General features: G+C 44.4%; 1 pseudogene; it reads right to left on the minus strand.

Moving 5' to 3' along the window:
• Nucleotides 1-6,351: 6,351 nt before the first annotated feature.
• LOC118832338 lies at nucleotides 6,352-8,220 on the minus strand (annotated as a pseudogene).
• Between the last annotated feature and the right edge of the window lie 13,132 nt (nucleotides 8,221-21,352).

Here is a 21,352-nt window from a genome sequence, read left to right on the forward strand (position 1 = left end):
TTTTCAGCATTGATTTTCACAACAGTTTGAATTACAAATTTTCTCCCCATTTCTGCCCTCCCCCCCCACTCCAAGATGGCGTATATTCTGGTTGCCCTGTTCCCCAGTCAGCCCTCCCCTCTATCACCCCCCTCCCCTCTCATCCCCTTTTCCCTTCCTTTCTTGTAGGGCAAGATAAATTTCTACGCCCCATTGCCTGTGTATCTTATTTTTTAGTTGCATACAAAAAGTTTTTTTTTGTTTTTGAACATCTGATTTTAAAACTTTGAGTTCCAAATTCCCTTCCCTCTTCCCTTCCCACCCACCCTCCCTAAGAAGTTGAGCAATTCAACCTAGGCCACACATGTATTATTATGTATAACCCTTCCACAATATTCATGTTGTGAAAGGCTAACTACATTTTGCTCCTTCCCAACCCATCCCGCTTTATTGAATTTTCTTCCTTGACCCTGTCCCCTTTCCAAAGTGTTTGTTTTGATTACCTCCACCCCCATCTGCCCTCCACTCCATCATCCCCCTGCCTTTTATTTTTTTTTTTATCTTCCTCCCTCTTCTTTCCTGTGGGGTAAGATACCCAACTGAGTATGTATGGTATTCCCCCTCAGGCCAAATCTGATGAGAGCAAGGTTCACTCATTCCCCCCTCACCTGCCCACTCCCCTCCTCTCCTAGAACTGCTTCCTCTTGCCACCTTTATGGGAGATAATCCACCCCATTCTATCTCTCCCTATCTCCCTCTCTCAGTAAGTTACTCTCTCATCCCTTAATTTCATTTTATTTCTTTTAGCTATCTTCCCTTCATCCTCAACTCACCCTGTGTCTGCTCTCTTTCTTTTACATATATATATATATACACATACATACACATACATACATATACACATAGATACATGCATACATACACATTCACTTATATATATACATAAACATATATATATGCATATATATATATGCATATTCCCTTCAACTACCCTAATACTGAGGTCTCATGAATCATACTCATCATCTTTCCATGTAGGAATGTACACAAAACAGTTCAACTTTAGTAAGTCCCTTGCAATTTCCGTTTCTTGATTACCTTTTCATGCTTCTCTTGATTCTTGTGTTTGAAAGTCAAATTTTCTATTCAGTTCTGGTCTTTTCACTGAGAAAGCTTGAAAGTCCTCCATTTTATTGAAAGTCCATATTTTGCCTTGGAACATGATACTCAGTTTTGCTGGGTAGGTGATTCTAGGTTTTAATCCTAGCTCCATTGACCTCCGGAATATCGCATTCCACGCCCTTCGATCTCTTAATGTAGAAGCTGCCAGGTCTTGGGTTATTCTGATTGGGTTTCCACAATATTCAAATTGTTTCTTTCTGGCTGCTTGCAGTATTTTCTCCTTGATCTGGGAGCTCTGGAATTTGGCAACAATATTCCTAGGAGATTTCTTTTTGGGATCTATTTGCGGAGGCGATCGATGGATTCTTTCAATTTCTATTTTGCCCTGTGGCTCTAGAATATCAGGGCAGTTCTCCTTGATAATTTCCTGAAAGATGGTATCTAGGCTCTTTTTTTGATCATGGCCTTCAGGTAGTCCAATAATTTTTAAATTATCTCTCCTGGATCTATTTTCCAGGTCAGTGGTTTTTCCAATGAGATATTTCACATTGTCTTCCATTTTTTCATTCCTTTGGCTCTGTTTTATAATATCTTGATTTCTCATAAAGTCACTAGCTTTCACTTGCTCCAATCTGATTTTTAAGGTAGTATTTTCTTCAGTGGTCTTTTGGACCTCCTTTTCCATTTGGCTAATTCTGCCTTTCAAGGCATTCTTCTCCTCATTGGCTTTTTGGAGCTCTTTTGCCATTTGACTTAGTCTATTTTTTAAGGTGTTGGTTTTTTTTCAGTATTTTTTGGGTCTCCTTTAGCAAGTCATTGACTTGTTTTTCATGGTTTTCTCACATCCTTCTCATTTCTCTTCCCAATTTTTCCTCTACTTCTCTAACTTGCTTTTCCAAATCCTTTTTGAGCTCTTCCATGGCCTGAGACCAGTTCATGTTTTCTTGGAGGCTTTTGATGTGGGCTCTTTGACTTTGTTGACTTCTTCTGGCTGTATGTTTTGGTCTTCTTTGTCACCAAAGAAAGATTCCAAAGTCTGAGTCTGAATCTGAGCCTGTTTTTGCTGTCTGGCCATGTTCCCAGCCAACTACTTGACCTTTGAGTTTTTCGTCAAGGTATGACTACTTGTAGAGTATAGAGTACTTTGTTCCATGCTTTCAGGGATGCGCTGTTGTTTTCAGAGCTATTTCTCACAGCAAGCTCTGCCACAACAGTGCTTCTCCTCCCCCAAGAACCTCCAAACCGGACCTGACTCATATCTTAAGCAGGCTCTGCACTCCTGCTCTTAATTCCTCCCACCAGGTGGACCTGGGGCTGGAAGCAACTGCAGCTGTAATTCTGTAGCTGCACCACCTCTGCTGCCTCCTGGGAGGTGGCCGAACTGAGAACTCCTTCACTCTGTCCCCCGCAGCTTTTCCCACCAACCTTCTCTGTTGTCTTTGGTGTTTGTGGGTTGAGAAGTCTGGTAGCTGCCACAGCTCACTGACTCAGGACACTAGGGCCTGTTCTACCCAGTTTCCAGTCTGTTTGGTCCAGGCACAGCCCACTCTGGGGTCTGCTCTGCTCCACTCCCAGCTCAGTGTGTGATAGACCTTACCCCATGGCCATCCAGGCAGTCCTAGGTTGGACCCCTGCTTCCCTCTGCTATTTTGTGGGTTCTTAAGTTCTAGAATTTGTTCAGAGCCATTTTTATAGGTGTTTGGAGGGACCTGGGGGGGAGAGCATGCAAGTCCCTGCTTTCCAGCTGCCATCTTGGTTCCACCCCCAAGAAATGACTTCTTTAACAGAAACATTTGCTGTAAAAAAGTGTTTCCCATCTTTTTGCTTTCCTTCTAATTTTGGTTACATTGATTTTGTTTGTGCAAAACCTTTTTAAGACAATCAAAATTATCCATTTTATATTTTGTAATACTCTCTACCTCTTGTTTGTTCATAAATTCTTCCCTTTTTCATAGATCTGACAGATAAACTACTTGCTCTCCTAATTTGCTCATGGTATTACCCTTTATGTCTAAATTATGTACCCATTTTGACCTTATCTTGGTATGCAGGGTAAGATGTTGGACTATATATAGTTTCTGCCATACTATTTTCCAGTTTTCCCAGCAGTTTTTGTCAAATAGTAACTTCTTTTCCCAGAAACTTGGGTCTATATTGCTTTACAATATAGTTTAAAATCTGGTACAACTAGTCCACCTTCCTTTGCATTTTTTTCATTAATTCCCTTGATATTCTTGGCCTTTTGTTCTTCCAGATGAATTTTGTCGTGATTTTTTCTAACTCTATAAAATAATTCTTTGGTGGTTTGATTGATATGGCAATGAATAAGTAAATTAATTTTGGTAAAATTGTCATTTTTAATATTTTGGCTCAGCCTATCCATGAACAAATGGTATTTTCCAAATTGTTTAGATCTGATGTTATTTGTGTGAAGTGTTTTGTAATTGTGTTTATATAGTTCCTGTGTTTGTCTGGAAAGATACACTCCCAAGTATTTTGCAGTATCTACGGTTATTTTAAATGGAATTTCTCTTTCTATTTCTTTCTGCTGGACTTTGCTGGTTATGTATAGAAATGCTGATGGTTTATGTGGGTTTATTTTATATCCTGTGACTTTGCTTTAGTTGTTAATTATTTAAAGAAGTTTTTTAGTTGATTCTCTGAGATTCTCCAAGTATATCATCATGTGATCTGCAGACAGTGATAGTTTTGTTTCCTCATTGCTTATCCTGATTCCTTCAATTTCTTTTTCTTCTCTTATTGCTAAAGCTAACATTTCTAGCACAATATTGAATAATGGTGGTGATAATGGGCATCCTGGCTTCACTCCTAATCCTTATTGAGAAGGCTTCTAGCTTATCTCCATCACAGATAATGCTTGCTGATGGTTTTAGAGAGATAACTAGTGTTTTAAGAAAAGCTCCATTTATTCCTATTCTCTCTAGTGTTTTTACTAGGAATGGGTGCTATATTTTGACAAAAGCTTTTTCTGCATCTGTTGAATAACAGAATAATAACTGAATAATCATATGATTTCTGTTGGTTTTGTTATTGGTATGATCAATTATGCTGATAGTTTTCCTGATGTTGAACCAGCCATGCATTCCTAGAATAAATTCTGGCCATAATGTACGGTGATAAGTTGCTGTAAGCTCCTTATTAGCATTTTATCTACATTTTTGCATCAATATTCATTAGGGAATTGGTTTGTAATTTCCTTTCTGTTTTACTGTCCTATAGATTCTATTCGATTCATTGTGTGTATTTGTGTTTTCACCAAGTATACACACACACACACACACACACACACACACACACACACACACAATTTCCTGTAATCTACTCTTGTTAATCTGGAATTTCATTAATTTTGAGATTAATGCACCCTGACCTATCCTCCAGCTCTGTCACTTGGGTCTGTTTTGATAATTAAGTGATTTGGGGGTGGGGGAGGAAAGTAAAGGAAAGGGTAGGGGTTAGGGGTAAGGCATTGGTGAGATGGATAGGCTGTACTTCCAGTTTCTCTGCATTGTCTACAATTCCATTTTGTGTGTTAATCATTCTGCTGTTGTATACACCTGAGTTTTTTATTTATTTTGTTGCCTATAATTAATTTCATTTTATTATTTATTTATTTAATATTTTTAGTTATCAGCATTGATTTCCACAAGAGTTTGAATTACAAATTTTCTGCTCATTTCAACCTTCCTTCCACTTCAAGATGGCATATATTCTGATTGCCCCATTCCCCAGTCTTCTGTCACCCCACTCCCCCTCCAACCCCTTTTCCCTTACTTTCTTGTAGGGCAAGATGGATTTCTATGCCCCATTGCCTGTATATCTTATTTCCTAGTTGCATGAAAAAAACTTTTTTTGAACATCTGCTTTTAAAACTTTAAGTTCCAAATTCTCTCCCCTCTTCCCCCCCCCCACCCTCCCTAAGAAGGTAAGCAATTCAACATAGGCCACATGTGTATGATTATGCAAAACCCTTCCACAATACTCATGTTGTGAAAGACTAACTATATTTTGCTCCTTCCTATCCTATCCCCCTTTATTCAATTTTCTCCCTCAACTCTGTCCCTTTTCAAAAGTGCTTGCTTTTGATTACCTCCTCCCCTATCTGCCCTCCCTTCTATCACCTCCCCTTTTTTTATCTCCTTCCTCCTTTCCTGTGGAGTAAGATACCCAAATGAGTGTGTATGTTATTCCCTCCTCAGATCAAATCCAATGAGATTTTTTATTTTTTAATAAAGAAATTTTATGTCCTTCATTTACAACCTTCTAAATGCTAATTCAACAGTATTTTAGAGGCAAAGTTAGGCAAAGATATAAGGTGAAATGTTGAGGGTTGGGAAAGACGAGGTCCAGGAACCCCAAGACTGGAGTTCCCAGATGAGGTCGTTGAGGGGGTGTGCCCCTCAAGGACCCAAGTCTTGGAAAGGGTCGGGGCCATCTGGAATGAATTCACAATCTGAAGCATTCTTTAAGTCAAGGTGGCAAAAATTTATTATGCTTTACAGCAGGCAAGAGTTTTTAAGGAACCTGCAACTTTACAGGGGTGCAGGGAAATTTTTAATATGAAATTTGGGAGTGAAACATGTCAATTAGGTGTTTGGGGGTGGGATTAGGGAGTGGTTAAGGGGTGGTCAGTTCTTAAAGGAACATGCACTTTTTGTATCTACTGCACAGGTATCTTACCCAGAGTTCATTGGAAAATAGCCCAAGGTGGGGCAACCTGGAGGTGTGGTTTTGACTATGAAACATCATTAAGTCAACTAACAGTCAGGGCTGATTGGAAACATCCAGGTGGCTTCCATAAAATGTTTTGTTAGACAAGATGTATGTAAGGGAGTATACATTTGACTACATCTAGGGTACCTATCAGTAAGGTCAGTAAGTACTAAATATTGTTATGTCCCAGTGCACAGCCAATTAGCAATACACAAGGAGTCGGACCAATAAATTCTATATGTGCAGCTGGCCACAATATCAGGAGGAGAGATAAGTGTTTTGCTAAGGCATGCTGCCCTTGAACTAGAGAGAAATTGCTAAGGCCAATGCTTTGAAGCTAGGGAGAGATGTGATTTTAGAACTGGATGTGGTTTTGGAATTGGGGTCCAGACACAGGCACCCAAGCACCCCATCATCACCACTGATAAAAAAATATTGCACAAAATTTTCCTGAGTCACAATAATTGCAGAGTAGGAATTTATAAAAATAACCAAAATGCAACAGCATGGAAAAAGTCAACATTCCCTCTCCTCCAGGTCTTGCCCTGCAGCACTGCTTTTTTGCTGCTGTTTCTTCCAAAGTTTGACCATAGCCAGCAGGTTGAGGTTCAGCTGGTTTGCAGCGTCTTCTGGGACAATGTGATCACAGTCTTCTTCCTGGCCAGCATCTGATCCATCTTCTGCCTGGACTTTTCTTCTTAGCTTTTCCTGGTGTGAGGTTGTCCACTCTCTCCTTAAGAGATTCTGTTCCAAATTCATCTTCAAAGTTTCATCAAGATTTTAGTAACACAAGTCTTTCTTCCTTTTCTCCACAGTTTCTCATAGTTTTGTTGGCTTCTTCATAAATTTGTCTGTCTTAAGTTAAACTTTCTTCATTTCCTGCAGACAGCTCAAATTGGGAAAAATTGATCCATACCTTAACATGTGGTGTTTGCGGGAGCAATCTCCAGTAAAGACTTCTTGTTTTTTTTTTAAGATACTTTTTTTTAAATTTTGGAATCGATGTAGGATTTCCAAAGCACCCCTGGCATGTCTCAGCATGGCTAGCCAATAGCTAACTCATACACTGCCCAGGCTCTCTCAGCATCTCCAAGAATTGTCTCTAACTTGGCAAATTTGATCCATGATGTGCAATTTTCTGCTGCAAATTCCAGGAAATTTTCATAAAGTTCCTGGCACAGGTCAAATTCTTGAAGCTGCCACTCTAATTCAATTCGAAACAATTTGCTTTTGGGATGCTTGCCAATAGAAATTTCCAAAGGTCTTCTGGCAAATGGTAGATTTTTCTTTCTTACTTCAGACAGGGTACATGGTAGCTATAGTTTGGCAAATGTGAAAGTTTTGTGAGGAATCAGTTTCAAACAGGCTTGTTATTCCTGTCTGGCCCTCCCGGGATCCCCTGCCTCCAACTCTTCATAAAGAGCATAGTCGATCAAGAGGTACATATGCCACTTCCAGCGCCTCTTTTCTTGGGTCAGCGGCACCTTGGCAATGTCTCCTTCGTACACCTTTTTCATAGTGTTTGGTTCTGTATTAATTTCCACCAATTGCAAATAATCAAACCAGGCGTCATAATTGTGTGGATTAGCCTTCGTCTCCTCTTCATACTGGAATCTCCATTTGTTCACCAAGATGTCTTCAATACTTTGACTATCCCCAAATTGTTTTATAAGATTGTGTAATTCTCAAAGATTTCTTGGGTTTCCTGCTTTGAAATCTTGCCCAGGACATATTTGTAGATCACTCGTGCCTTTTCAAATACTTTCTGATTTTCTTCAGACTCTACAAAGGCCACACGGAGATGTGCATCCACATGCTCATCTCCAAAGAATTCCACATCTTTCATATCCTTTCCTTGTATGAGCAAAGTAGCCGTGGTTTTCTTCAAAGTGAGACTGTTTGATCCAGTTCTTAGCATTAGGGCATACAAGGACAAATCTTTCATAATTGCAACATGCCCAATCCACCTCTTTATATCAGTTCAAAGTTGACACAGCAGTTCAGGCTTGCTCCTCAGGCTGCCGTTCCATCCCGCCTTCAAACACTTGTCTGCCTCCAGCAGTATTTCACAGCATCTCCTCCACCTAAGTGTATCTGTACCCAAAATGGCTGACCCAGGGATGAGTTGTGATGGCTGATCCCAGACATTTCAGGCATAATTAACTTGATGATTCTTCGTTTCCATTTCTGCATAGTATAACCAGAGATGTTATTTCTACAGTTGACATCTAAGGTGTACTCCCATGTGGAAGGGGCCTTCTGAACTTCTCTTGGCCTCTCTTCCCATTGGGCATATGGTATCCAGTTACTGATCACCCTTCTGTTCTTCCTGATTTTATCCTCAAAAGTCTGCCTTTTCCTTAGTTTTTAATCATTTAATTCTTGTTCATTGTGGGGGAAGAAGCTCAAGATGGTCTGCTGTGATCTGGCCTCCAGCAAAGCTTTGTTTTTCACCTTGGCCACTTTGGAGGTTTCTATATTTGTGTGGATAGGCCCTCAACCCCTTCAGAGCCAGCTTCAGTCCCCATGCTCAACCCTCCAAACTCCTGGTCTCTCTCACCTTTTGCTACCATGTTGGCGAGGATGCATTTCCACAGTAACCATGGTCCCTTCCAGTGGAGAGGCTGTAGCTCCATGTGCTTTTCAATCCAGCTGTGCTGCCCTACCTGAAGCTCCTGAGCCCTACTGTGTTCACCATCTTGGTGCCTTTGTGCTACTCTGTCTGAGCTTAAAAAAAAAACAACAACTCTTGTCCATGGTTTTCTCTAATTTTCTTAATTATTTCTTTTTAATTATTTTTGTTTGTTTCTTTCTCTTAATTATTTAATTTCATTTTATAATTCTTCACCTTCAAACTTTTCTTTCATTTTCATCTCAGGTTGAACCAGGATGGAAGTATATCATAAATAGATAAGATCTGGAGTGCCCCACCCCACAGCTCTAGGGAGATCACAGTTTCCATCTTTGTGGAGAGTAGGTAGACAGCCTTGACTGAGTGAGCCCTCCTTCAAGAGGATGGGTATGACTATCCCCTAGCAGATGGAGAATGGAGCAAGAGGGTGATACTCTTTTTGAGGTTTTAGAGTAAAGGCAACTTTCCCTTGTGACTCCAGGTGGGAGATATTCCCACCCCAAATTGGGAGGGTAAAGGCTTAACTCCCTTCCCACCATTATAGATGGAAGCAAACATAGTTATCAGATAGCAATAGAAGGATAATCAGGGAAGGCATATATTGAGTTAAGTGATAGAATACACAAGAATACAGGGGCCCTGCATCTTAGGAGGGAGAAGAAATCTTAGCTCAACCAAAGAGAAAACAATCTCCCCTGAGAAGTCCCTCCCTTAGTCTCTGGAAATCAAGGGACAGGTGGGGTGCCTGCTTTTGCCCACATAGTTCTGTCTATGAGGTCTTCCACCTGTTACTCAAAGTGGAGGCTTCTCTTCCCCTCCCTCACCATTTCTCCAACTCTGAAGTCTCTCCCTTAGAAGTCTCTCTACCAAGCACAGGCCAACTCATGTGGAGCCTCACAGGGCTGTCCCTTAAGAGACCGCCTATGGGCGGGTGTCTCAGAGCCTCCTGTCTCATGTATGCATTTCCATCTCCCTCTCCTAATCCTTTAGCTGGTCCAGTTCCCTGCCAAAATTTCTAATTGTATCATCACTCTGCTTTGCTCTGTTCAGTCTAAAATGCTGGTTGTTTTTCATTTTCTTTTGTGCTTTGTTTTTGGATGTTTGTCTTATTTGGTGTTTCTGTTTGTTCTTTCTTCAGGAGCATATAACAAGCCTCCCTTATCTGTCTTCATCATCCTGTGTCACAGGGTCACTTGAAACACTTTTGCTTATAACAGCTTCAGGTACTGAGGGGTTTTCTATCCTCTGTACCACTCACAGGCCTTCCACACCCTCAGGAGGCACCATGGCCTAGTGGCCATGCTTCATGAGCCTCTCAGACACGGCAGACATGTCATCCCTTGCTGTACCCACCCAGGAGGCCTTTCTGGCTCATGGGACCTTCAAGAACCAAGGTTCACTGCCATAGCCTTCGAGGACCCTGGATCATGTCCGTGCCACAATGAGATGCCAAGAAGGAAGAAAGCAGGGTGCACTCACACATACCGAAATAACAATAAACCTACCTTGGCCATTTATGTCACCATCTCCTTTCACCAGCCTATTCCCCATGGTAGCTAACAAGTAGCAGAAACAACAGCTTTCTTTTCTCCGTTGTCTGGGTGGGACGCCTGATGGGTCAGGAAATCTTAAAAAGAGAACAGAAAAAACAGAGCCTGGACATCCACAAACTGGTCATTAGCACTCTACCATCGACATTTGGTTTCTTATGCCAAGACAAGAATAACAATATTTTCTCCCAAGCCATAGGCAACCACCCCCCTGCAACCTGCTTTTGAGTTAGGAATGGGAATGGCCTGCTGGTATACCTCATTCATGTGGGTCTAGCCCAGAGACCAAGACACGGGGACAAGCTCCTAATGCTCCTGCTTGTGGATGACATTGTGCTGCTGACATTAAGCTGTGGAATATTGCAGCTCGATCCCATCTCCCCTTCCCCCTCCCCTCCCCCCACGAAGCCCGTGATCACCTAGAAATATTTGACCTAGCTATCTCTACAAGTGGGTGAAGAATGTCTATTGTCTAGATTACAATGCACTGCTGAGTGGGCAACCCCTCAAAGCCAGATGACCAGTTCTCATGACCTGGACACAGTGGGTGGACAAAAACTGGGTCCTGGACTGAATAGGAAGAGGAGAACAGAGTGGACCTCCCCTGGGCAAATGGCCCACCCTTTTTATGATCCCAAGCTTCTAACAGAAGCAAAAGGTCATTATTTTAGAAATAGTATCTTCTGGAGACAGTGGTGGCCTCGAGTCATCAAATACCATGGTCTCCACGGAATTAGGCTTGTGAGATCTTCCACAGGCTGTGGGGTGACAGAGAAGCACACTGGAGAAAAGGGGAGTGACTATTCTCAAAGATACCTGCCCAGAAAAGGAGACGGCCATGACTTCATGAGAGCAAAGGATACCTGATGAACAGCCCCCTGCCCCAAGGTGAGAGGAGCCTCAGAGGACCTCGCTGCCACACCCAAGGGAGGCCAGGCAGCTGGCTGATGTGCCACATGCTCCCAAGAAGCCTGATCTTCTGGACTGGAGGCAGCCAAGGGGCAACATGGGCTTGGGCAGTAAAACCCAGGGTCCGGTCCAGCCCTAGATACCACCAGCTCTTTGACTGGGCAACTTGTAAACTCTCTTTCGCCCTCTCATCTTTCTCTTTCTTTCATCTTTAAAATGGACAGCCCAATAGTTCAGTGAGATAATACATCTAAAGAGCCTGACAAACCTTAAAAGTGTTCCAGAAATGTGAGCAGTTATTCTTACTCTAAATGCCTGACTCCAAACTTCACTGTTGACCGGGGATGGAGGTAAAAACAGAAGAGTCATTTCAGGGGCCTTTCTTACCTCCCCCCATATCTCCTCATTTAAATTCAACAACCATCCATGAAGCCCTTGCCATAGTCCAGGCCCTGTGGGGTCCTCTATTTCCCTATCCCAGCCCCTGTCAGGGGATTTGGGGCCATAGATGTTCAGCAGGAGGACCAGACAAGCCTTGAAGTAGTGGGCGTTTAGTACAGGTGCATTTCAACACACTGCAGGGAAGGTGTAAGCATGCCTTGAGGAAAGTGGCTCATAGGGCAAAGATGTCCAAATCACAGGCCCCAAAGAGCCAAGCAGGGTCATGGGCCCCCAGGGAGCCTTGCTCGGCTTCCCTTCAGGCAGGTCTGGACTGGTAGAATCCATTCAGGGACATTGCTCACAGGCACATCCAAACCCAGAGAACTCTGCTTACCAGGATTTGGGGGAGGTCTTTTGTTTGGCCTGTTTTTAATCTGGTTGTGTCTCACAAGAGCTTCTGTCCAGAGGATTCGCTGCTGGAAAGCCACAGGGTTGTTCCCCTCCTCCTCCCAACACAGCCTGCTTGGGCCCAACGGCTCCCACTATGGGCATCACAGTTCTACCCCCTTCTAAGAGTAGCCACAGCATCAATGACCTTTCCCCTCATCTCCAAGTTCATGGCTCTTAAAGTGCAGCCTCAGAGCAGGAGTGAGATCTGGGGCTTTTCTTGGGCTCATGGCTGACCTGGTTCCCTTTTCCTCAGCACAGGGAGCTGGGCCACCTCTGACACAAGCCATCCTTTCATTCCTAAATCGCATAGGACTCCAAGGTTGAGAGCAGAGAACTATAGCAATCAGTGTTGCCTCCTAGAACCCCTAGGACCCAAGGATCCAGCCGGGAAAATCCTAAGGCTGTTTACAGTAAAGAGCTGGGCTTCCAGCCCTCTGGCCATCCAGGCCAGTGACCCAAGCCCTCCGACCAGGATGAACTCAGCTTCAAGGCCAGTGGCTTCTGAATCAGCGCAATGGCCAGCAGTCCAGTCTCTTCTCATCCATCCTGGGCAGGGAAAAGCAGGCACAGACATCTCCAGATAAATGGTAATGAGAAGTCTTTGCCCTGCCCTGTCTCTAAATGCAGCTTTTATCTTATGTTCTTTCCAATTAACAAGCATTAATCCAGCCAGTTTCCTGGCCTTGTTTAGCCTCTGCTCCAAGGCTGATCTCATACCAACCCACGGGGCCAGATTTTCAGTCGGGTTTCTAGTCCATCCCATCTCCCAACACAAAAACAGCAGTTCACATATGGACAAGCAGCTTCTCATGTCCCACATCCCCAGGGAGGGGGGCATATTCTGTGGCAGGGCAGCTGCCCACCCCAAAGTCATCTTCCGCTCCTTGGGGCTTCTACTGAATAATGGAGAAGTGCTCTCTCTGCCTACAGCAGGGGCACCCAGGGGGAAGGGCTTCCTGAGACCTGGAGTAGTGGAGTTCTTTTACCCAGACCATGGCTGGTCCGCATTGCTCAACAATCACTCCAGTGTAGGTTGGCATCACCTTGGACACCTCACAGTCAGAAGTCCTGAGCCCAAAACTTGGCTCTGCCACCTACTACCTCTGGCAGTTGGGAAAAGTCCCTCTACCTGTTTCCTCCCCCATTTTATGTGGGAGGGGGATGGAGTGGAAGATCTCTGAAGTCCCTGAGAGCCCTAAGCGCGAGGTCCCTTGAGACTCTGTAGCGCTTCCTCTCCACACACTTAAGGATTCATGACAAGAATCTTCCCACTGCTGTACCAAGACATTTACTGGTCATGGACAAAGGTCGCCAGTGTTCCAACGAACGCTGACAAACAAATGGTCTAAAATCATTTTCCCCTCGTAGCAGAAATGCGTCTCCAATTCCAGCACTTTTGTAGTCTGCAATCTTTCCTCAGTCGTTCTTTTTGACTAAAAGTGAATTGTAGTCCTTTGCCTTCAATGGAGGCAGGGAGGGGAGATGCGGCCTGGGGACATGTGGTTTGGTTGGGTTTGGTTTGGGTTTTGGGGGGTTTTTTTGGAATTTTAACAGTATTTTATCTTTTCCAATTACATGTCAAGATAATTTTAACATTCTTTTTTATAGAATTTTGAGTTCCAAATTTCCTCCCTCTTCTTCCCTCCCCCCTCTATAAGACAGTAAGCAATTTGATGTAGTTTATACATATGCAATCATGTAAAACATATCGATACTAGTCATGTAGTGAAAGAAGACACAGACACCCCCCCCAAAAACACATGAACAAATGAAGTGAAAAAACATCTGCTTCGATCTACATTCAGACTCCATCAGTTCTTTCTCTGGAAGTGGAGAACATTGTTCATCACGAGTCCTCGGGAATTGTCTTAGATCATGGTATTGCTGAGAAGAGCTAAGTCACCAACAGTAGAACACCTTGCTGTTACTGTGTACAGTGTTCTCCTGGTTCTGCCATTTCACTCGGCATCAGTTCATGTAAGTCTTCCCAGGTTTTTCTGAGAGCATCCTGCTCATCATCTCCATCACAATCACACACCACAGTTTGTTTAGCCATTCCCCAGTTGATGAGCATTCTCCCAGTTTCCAATTCTTTGGCGGCAAATATTTTCCAGAGCAGACTCAGTGGGCTCAGGTGTTGGGTGGCAGGCCCAGTTCACCCTTAGGAGGCCCCCACCCTGAGCTTCACTAAAGTGTCCTGTCTTATAAAACCCAAGGTTACTTCTACGTCACAATGAGTCATCAGAGTAGGATCTGGAAAAAGATTGGGACAAGAAATAAGACAGAATTCATTTTAATTGCCTAAATAAAACATATTTTCAAAATACACACTAGGACAGAAGACATAAGGTTAGAACAGAGCTTTTTTGTTCTTGACACGTTATGGAAAGAAACCAGACTTTATGGATATAAAAACCCAAATGGTGCAGCTGCAGCCCACATAAAAGGGGGTCCCATGAGACCTAAGGAAGAAGCCTCTGGGAGATCCCACCCCACTCCTCAAGTCATAATGACTGTCTTGGAAGTGCTTGGAAGCCTCCCAACAGAGAAATCCCAGCTGGCTACACAAAGCTAATGGCTACTTTCAGGTCTGTCTGGGATTTGGAGACTCGGGCTCAAATCCTCGGTCACTCTCAGAGCGGGTAATCAGCCAGTAAGTACAGCTAGTGTAGATGAAAGCTGCCCTCTGGCCTACCTCCACACCCCAGGCAGCCGTGGGCCCAAGGGAAGTGGGGTTCTCCCTCCTCCCCCTCCTCCATCCTGTGGGAGGGCCAGTAACAAGGAAGGAGAGAGAATAAAAGGAAGGGGGAGAAGGACTGACCTTGGGGGTGAGGTCGGAGCGCAATGAAGGAGGCTTTTGCTTCCTCCTGCGCTGGGGAGTCAGGGAATTAGGGTCAGGGGACTCTCCTTGGAAGCCTCCAAACTAGAGAAGAGCTTCTTCCCCTCTGGTGTGTCCTGAAGCCCTTGGCCAGTTAGTCTGGGGAAGCCCGGGACCCTTGTCAGAAGCTGGTTGTTAAATGGGTAATATAAAATGCACAGGGTTACAAAGGCAACCAATTATGCTCACATACAGTTATCAAAACAGTTCTTTAAAATTCACAGGCTCCAATTTAAGAACTCCAGCCCTGAAGAGTATGGGTCACCCCGGCAATCCTCCCAGCTGGGCGTTATGGAGAGGGTCAAGGGGTTAGAGACAGAAGAGAGAGAAGCCTAGCCAGGACCTGGAGGCAGGACATTCCCTCACATTGAGATGGACTGGGCTTGTGGCAGCTAGATGGCGCAGCAGATAGAGCACTAGCCCTGGAGCTAGGAGAATCTGAGTTCAAATCTGGCCTCAGACACTTACTAGCTGTGTGACCCTAGGCAAGTCACTTAACCCCAATTGTCCTTCCCCCGGAAAAGAGAGATAGGCTAGGCTTCTCTTGCTGTCTTACCAGCATTGGACTTATGGCTGCCAGTCAAGGATTTGGGGCTTTTCTTTTTCTCCAGTTAGTAAAATTTTGTTCTGTAACTTTGTGAACTTTATGCCTTTAAGTGTGAAATTTGCTCAGCTTGAGCTGGAGGCAGAAAGAGGAAGACCATGGGTGTTTTGGTCTTGGTTGTTTCTTTCTGGGGGGTGGGGAGGGGAGGAGAGTTAACAAGTCAAAAAAGCAAGACAATTTACACAGCTGTGTCTGCGCCCTTCAGGTCATGAGTGAGTCTCTGATGGAGAGTTGCCTGGATGAGGGAGAGCAGGGCCCTCTGTACAGAATCACAAAACCTAGGGGGATGGAGATTGACCAAGAGCGCTCTGGAATTTGGGTTTTGGGCGCCTTTTATTTATAGCTACTCATCTGGGTGTTATGGCTGTCCATGGCTTGCATACCAGACACACATCGGACTCGGCCACAATCAAGTTTCGTCATTGTCTGGCCTAAGACCGACTTTCGTAACAAGGTCAAGTGGCCACAGAATCATTGAGTCATTTAGAGCCAGAAGTCCTCTGGTCTCTGCTTTGGGGTCAGAATTCCTTCAAGTCTCAGGGTTCTGTTTTTTCCTCCTCCTCTTTGCTCATTCATCTGTGTTGGGGGTGAGAGCTGAATGAGAAAAATCTATCTTGGTCCCAAGGGGTGTTGCTTCCCCACCTCTATTTCTAGGACCTGCCAAATGCTGACTTTTCTAAGCGATGCTTCAATCTGACCTTGACCCCTCATAGTCTTCGATATTCTGGCAGACCCACTGCTTCTGCCAAGGAAGCCCATCTCCTCCCTCCCATCCCCATCCACAGGTGTAGCCTCATCTGTCTTCTGACCCCAGTCCTGCTCGGTCTCTCTGCCCAGATGGTGCCCAGGCATTGACAGGACCCAAGCAGAGCCTCCCACCCTGTCTCCCTCGCCTCTGCCCCCCCTGAACTTTCCCGTTGCCTCCTCACCTCTTCAGTCTTTCCCAAAGCCCACATTGAATCAGTTGCCAAGGCTTTTCCGTTCTAACTGCTCAACCTCCCTCACACCTCCACCACCATCATCCCTGTCTAGGCCCTCATTGCTTCTTGCATGGACTATTATAATGAGGTTCCAATGAGCCCTGCCCATGTTTATTTATCTACCATCATTATAATTATCAAAAACAAGCACTTATTAAGCACCTACTCTGTGCAGGCACCATGCTAAGAAGAAGGGATACAAAGAAAGGCAGCAGAGCGGTCCCTGCCCTCAAGGAGCTCACAATCTACTGGAGAAGACAACGTGCAAAGAATGTGCAAACTGGACAGATTCAATGACCATCAGTGCCTGGGAAAAGGACCTTTGGGAACCACCCCAATAACAGCTCATCAAGCGGCAGCGACATTTGGGTGTCAACTGGAGAGCAAATATGGTGTAGAAGTGGATGAAGTCAATCTCCTCTTCCCCAGGCCTGAGGCAGTATGGGGGAAACCGCTGGGGAAATGTTTCTTCCTATGTGCTTGCAGATATTCTGGCCCAGCTGGCCCTGTAACTCAACCTCAGAGGGAAGGGCTCTAAAATCTTGTTTCCTATGGCTGAAAATTATAAGTCCTTCAATCTCAGCCTACGGGTCATAGCAGGAAAGCCGGGTGCTTGCTCTCCTGAGCCACAAGCCTGGGCAATACAGTTTTACTGGCCAGGGAGTTGGAAAATGACCCCTACCCCAAGTACGGATTACTGTTTTAATTGGAAGTAGCTATCACTGGTAGAGACTCAGACTAATTTTAACCTCCAGTCTCGTTAGCACAGAAACAAAAGTCGTCGACTGGCAACCAGTCAGTCACCAAGTAAGGCAGGGCAGGCCGTAACTCGGAGCCTGGGGACAGGGCTGACCCAGCATCAAAGGGGCTATTCTTAGCTGCCCATTTCTTCAGAGAGGGAGTGACAGATGCTGGTGGGCTCAGAGCCAGAGTCCCTCCCATGTGGTGGAACTGCCACCCTCCAGGCAGGTGCATCCTGGCTGGGACTGGACAGGGGGGAGACAGAGCAGATTTCCCAGTCATCGCTGAATCCCAATGGAGATGGTCGGTCCATGAGGGAAGGCAGAATTCCTGACGTCAGTCTGACCTTTGACTCCGGGGTCACAGAGATGCTGCCAGGTTGAGAAGAGGCTCTTCCGGGCCCCTTGGGCTGTTTTTGTCCTTGCACCTGCCTTCCCCAGCCCTGGTGCTCTACCCTGGCTCTCCAGGCCAGACTCTGCTCCTTTGGATTTTTATTCTGGCAACAGAACCAAAAGTTGGACCTCCCCGTTACCCCAGGTAGGGAGTATGTAATTCTTATTATTGTCATTATCCTAACTGTATCAAGGACACCCCCAGGGAGCCCACAGAGTCCAAGCTTACACCCTAGGGCTTGGATTCAACTGCCAAGAGCCATTAGTTTGATCTTTCTGTGCAATAGTAAACGGGGCATTAAATTGATTTAAAAGTGGACAGCAACTTGCCCCAGGACCATTTCTACCCAAATCCCATTGAAAAAGATGAGAGGACAAGAAGGAGGAGAAAAGAGAAGGAGGAAGAGGAGGAGAAGGAGAAGGAGGAGGAAGAGGAGGGGGAGGAAGAAGAGGGGGAGGAGGAAGAGGAGGGGGAGGAGGAAGAGGAAGAGGAGGACAAGGAGGGGGAGGAGGAAATGATAGTAATTAGAAGTATAATGGAAAGAGGAGAACAAGTCGATAAGACTCTCCTACCAAAGCCAACCTTCTTTCGCACTTTCCTTGTTCATTAACAAGAAGCCATCCTTTGGGTGGGCAGAGTGACCGACAGGGCTACTGTCCATTAATGAAACATTAAGACCCAAAGGTGGACGAAGGCCCGCCCTACAGCCATCCAAAAAGGACCAAAAGGTCCAGGGAGTGATAACAGTAATAGTAACGGTTAGACATGAACTGCACCCGGGCAGTGTCTTTGCACTGTCATATCTGAGCCTCAGAACACACCCACCTGTGGGAGACGCGCTCCCACTACGCATTTTACAACTGAGTCAGAGAGAGCCAAAGGTCACCCAGCTGGGATACGATGCAGCCTAGTGCTTCCTGGTGTGAAGGACGGATGGGGAGCAGAGGGCTTGTGTACACCTGGCACACAGCGCGGCTACATTGGCCAGCCTGGGGAGTCTCTCCTGGTTAGGAATCTGATGGGGCAGTTCTAAATCCCCCCCCCAGTGTGAGCTTGTTGAGAGCATGGACCACCTTGCTTTTTTGTTTGGGTTACTCGGGTTTAGCACAGTGCTTTGCGTATAGTAAACACTTAATAAATGGTTTAGCCTTTCATTCATTCATCAATATAATCTTTAATTTATTTAAATTTATTTAAATCTATGGTTTTCTGACCTATCCTGCCCCCCCCCTTTATACTCACCTCCTCCCATCATTGCTTTATACAGAAATTGCACATATTTTGTATTTGGTTTTCTTTGTACATATTGTCAGGTACTATTTAATTTTTTGTCTTTGTAGTACAGTGCCTGGCACACAGAAGGCACTTAATAAATGCTTGCCACATGTATTAAATTAATAGATATTGCCTGTTTTTTTTTGTCTCTGCTTTTTCTGAGCCCTCCTTTTACAGAGAAAGAAGCCAAGACCCAGAGAGTCTACAGGACTTTTCCAGGGTCACACAGCTCCTCCTGGCTGGCACCATGACTAGAATCCAGGGAACTCACATGAGGGCTCTCTCTCTGTCTCTCTCTCTCTCTCTGTCTCACTCTCTCTCTCTCTCTCTCTCTGTCTGTGTGTGTCTCTGTCTCTGTCTGTGTGTGTGTGTGTCTCTGCCTCTGTCTCTGTGTGTGTGTCTGTCTCTGTCTCTGTGTGTCTATCTGTCTCTCTCTCTGTGTGTCTGTCTCTCTGTCTCTGTGTGTGTGTATCTGTCTCTCTCTATCTCTCTCTGTCTCTGTGTGCCTGTCTCTCTGTGTCTCTGTCTCTCTCTGTGTCTCTGTCTCTCTGTGTGTGTGTCTCTGTCTCTCTCTGTCTCTGTCTCTCTGTCACTCTGTGTGTGTATCTGTCTCTCTCTGTCTCTCTCTGTGTGTGTCTGTCTGTCTCTCTGTCTGTATGTGTGTGTGTGTGTCTCTCTCTCTGTCTCTCTCAACAGTATTTATTTTTTTCCAATTACATGTAGAGACAGTTGTCAACATTCATTTTTTGAAAGACTTTGAGATCCAATTTTTTCTCCCTCCCTCCTTCCCCTCCCTGCACCAAAACAGCAAATAATCTGATATAGGTTCCACATGTGCAATCCCATAAAAAATATTTTCACATTAGTCATGTTCTGAAAGAAGAAACAGAATAAAATGAAAAAATCATGAAAAAACCAACAAAAAAGTGAAAATAATCTGCTTCAATCTGCATTCAGACTCCACGGTTCTTTCTCTGGATGTGGACAGCATTTTCTATCATTGAGTCTTGGAATTGTCTTGTATCATTGTATTACTGAGAAGAGCTGAGTCTGTCAAAGTTGGTCGTCACACGGTGTTGCTGTTACTGTGTACAGCATTCTCCTGGTTCTGCTCACTTCACTCAGCATCAGTACATGTAAGTCTTTCCAGATTTTTCTGAAATCCACCTGCTCTTCGTTTCTTACATCACAATAGTATCCCATTACATTCATATACCACAACCTATTCAGCCATTCCCTAATTGATGGGCATCTCCTTGATTTCCAATTCTTTGCCACCACAAAAGGAGCAGCTATAAACATTTTTGTACATGTGGGTCCTTTTCCCATTTTTATAATCTCTTTGGGATACAGACCTAGAAGTGGTATTGCTAGGTCAAATGGTATGCACAATTTCATAGCCCTTTGGGCATGTTCCAAATTGCTCTGAGGGCTCTTAGTGCTTGGTCTCTAAACTCATGGGGCAAGAGGGAATATGAGGCCTGATTCCTGCCCACAGTCGGACTGTCATCCCTGGCTCCCACATGCCACAATGATCACTCAAGGAAAGGGGACAATGCCTAGTGTACTCAGTGCCTTCTGTGGAACCCAGCCAGTCTCAATCGGTCCCCACCAAGACCTCTCATCTAGGGGACCCCACTCCCCACATGGTTTCTGATTTCCCTCTCTCCACACCAAGGCCATTTTCCTAAGAAATTTTTTTATTTAATGTATTTAGTTTTCAGCATTGATTTTCACAAGAGTTTGAATTACAAATTTTCTCCCCATTTCTACCCTCCCCCCTACTCCAAGATGGCATATATTCTGGTTGCCCTGTTCCCCAGTCAGCCCTCCCTTCTGTCATCCCGCTCCCCTCCCCTCCCATCCCCTTTTCCCTTCCTTTCTTGTAGGGCAAGATAAATTTCTACGCCCCATTGCCTGTGTATCTTATTTTCTAGTTGCATGCAAAAACTTTTTTTTTGTTTTTGAACATCTGTTTTTAAAACTTTGAGTTTCAAATTCTCTTCCCTCTTCCCTTCCCACCCACCCTCCCTAAGAAGTCAAGCAATTCAACATAGGCCACAAGCATATCATTATGTATGACCCTTCCACAATACTCATGTTGTGAAAGACTAAGTATATTTTGCTCCTTCCTAACTTATCCCCCTTTACTGAATTTTCTCCCTTGACCCCGTCCCCTTTCGAAAGTGTTTGTTTTTGATTACCTCCACCCCCATCTGCCCTCCCTTCTATCATCCCCCTCCTTTTTTTATCTTCTTCTTCCTCCTTTTTTCTTGTGGGGTAAGTTACCGAATTGAGTGTGTATGGTATTCCCTCCTCAGGTCAAATCTGATGAGAGCAAGATTCACTCATTCCCCCTCACCTGCCTTCTCTTCTCTTCCTACAGAACTGCTTTTTCTTGCCACTTTTATGTGAGATAATTTACCCCATTCTATCTCTCCCTATATCCCTCTCTCAATATATTCCTCTCTTATCCCTTAATTTGATTTCATTTCTTTTAGATATCTTCCCTTCATCTTCAACTCACCCTGTACCTTCTCTCTCTCTCTCTTTCTCTCTCTCTCTCTCTCTCTCTCTCTATATATATATATATATATATATATATATACATATATACACATACATATATACATACATACACACTCACATATACATATATATACATAAAGATACATATATATATTATATATATATATATGCATATTCCCTTCAGCTACTGAGGTC

Source organism: Trichosurus vulpecula, chromosome 9 (assembly GCF_011100635.1).
Source record: "Trichosurus vulpecula isolate mTriVul1 chromosome 9, mTriVul1.pri, whole genome shotgun sequence".
Classification (NCBI taxonomy): domain Eukaryota; kingdom Metazoa; phylum Chordata; class Mammalia; order Diprotodontia; family Phalangeridae; genus Trichosurus; species Trichosurus vulpecula.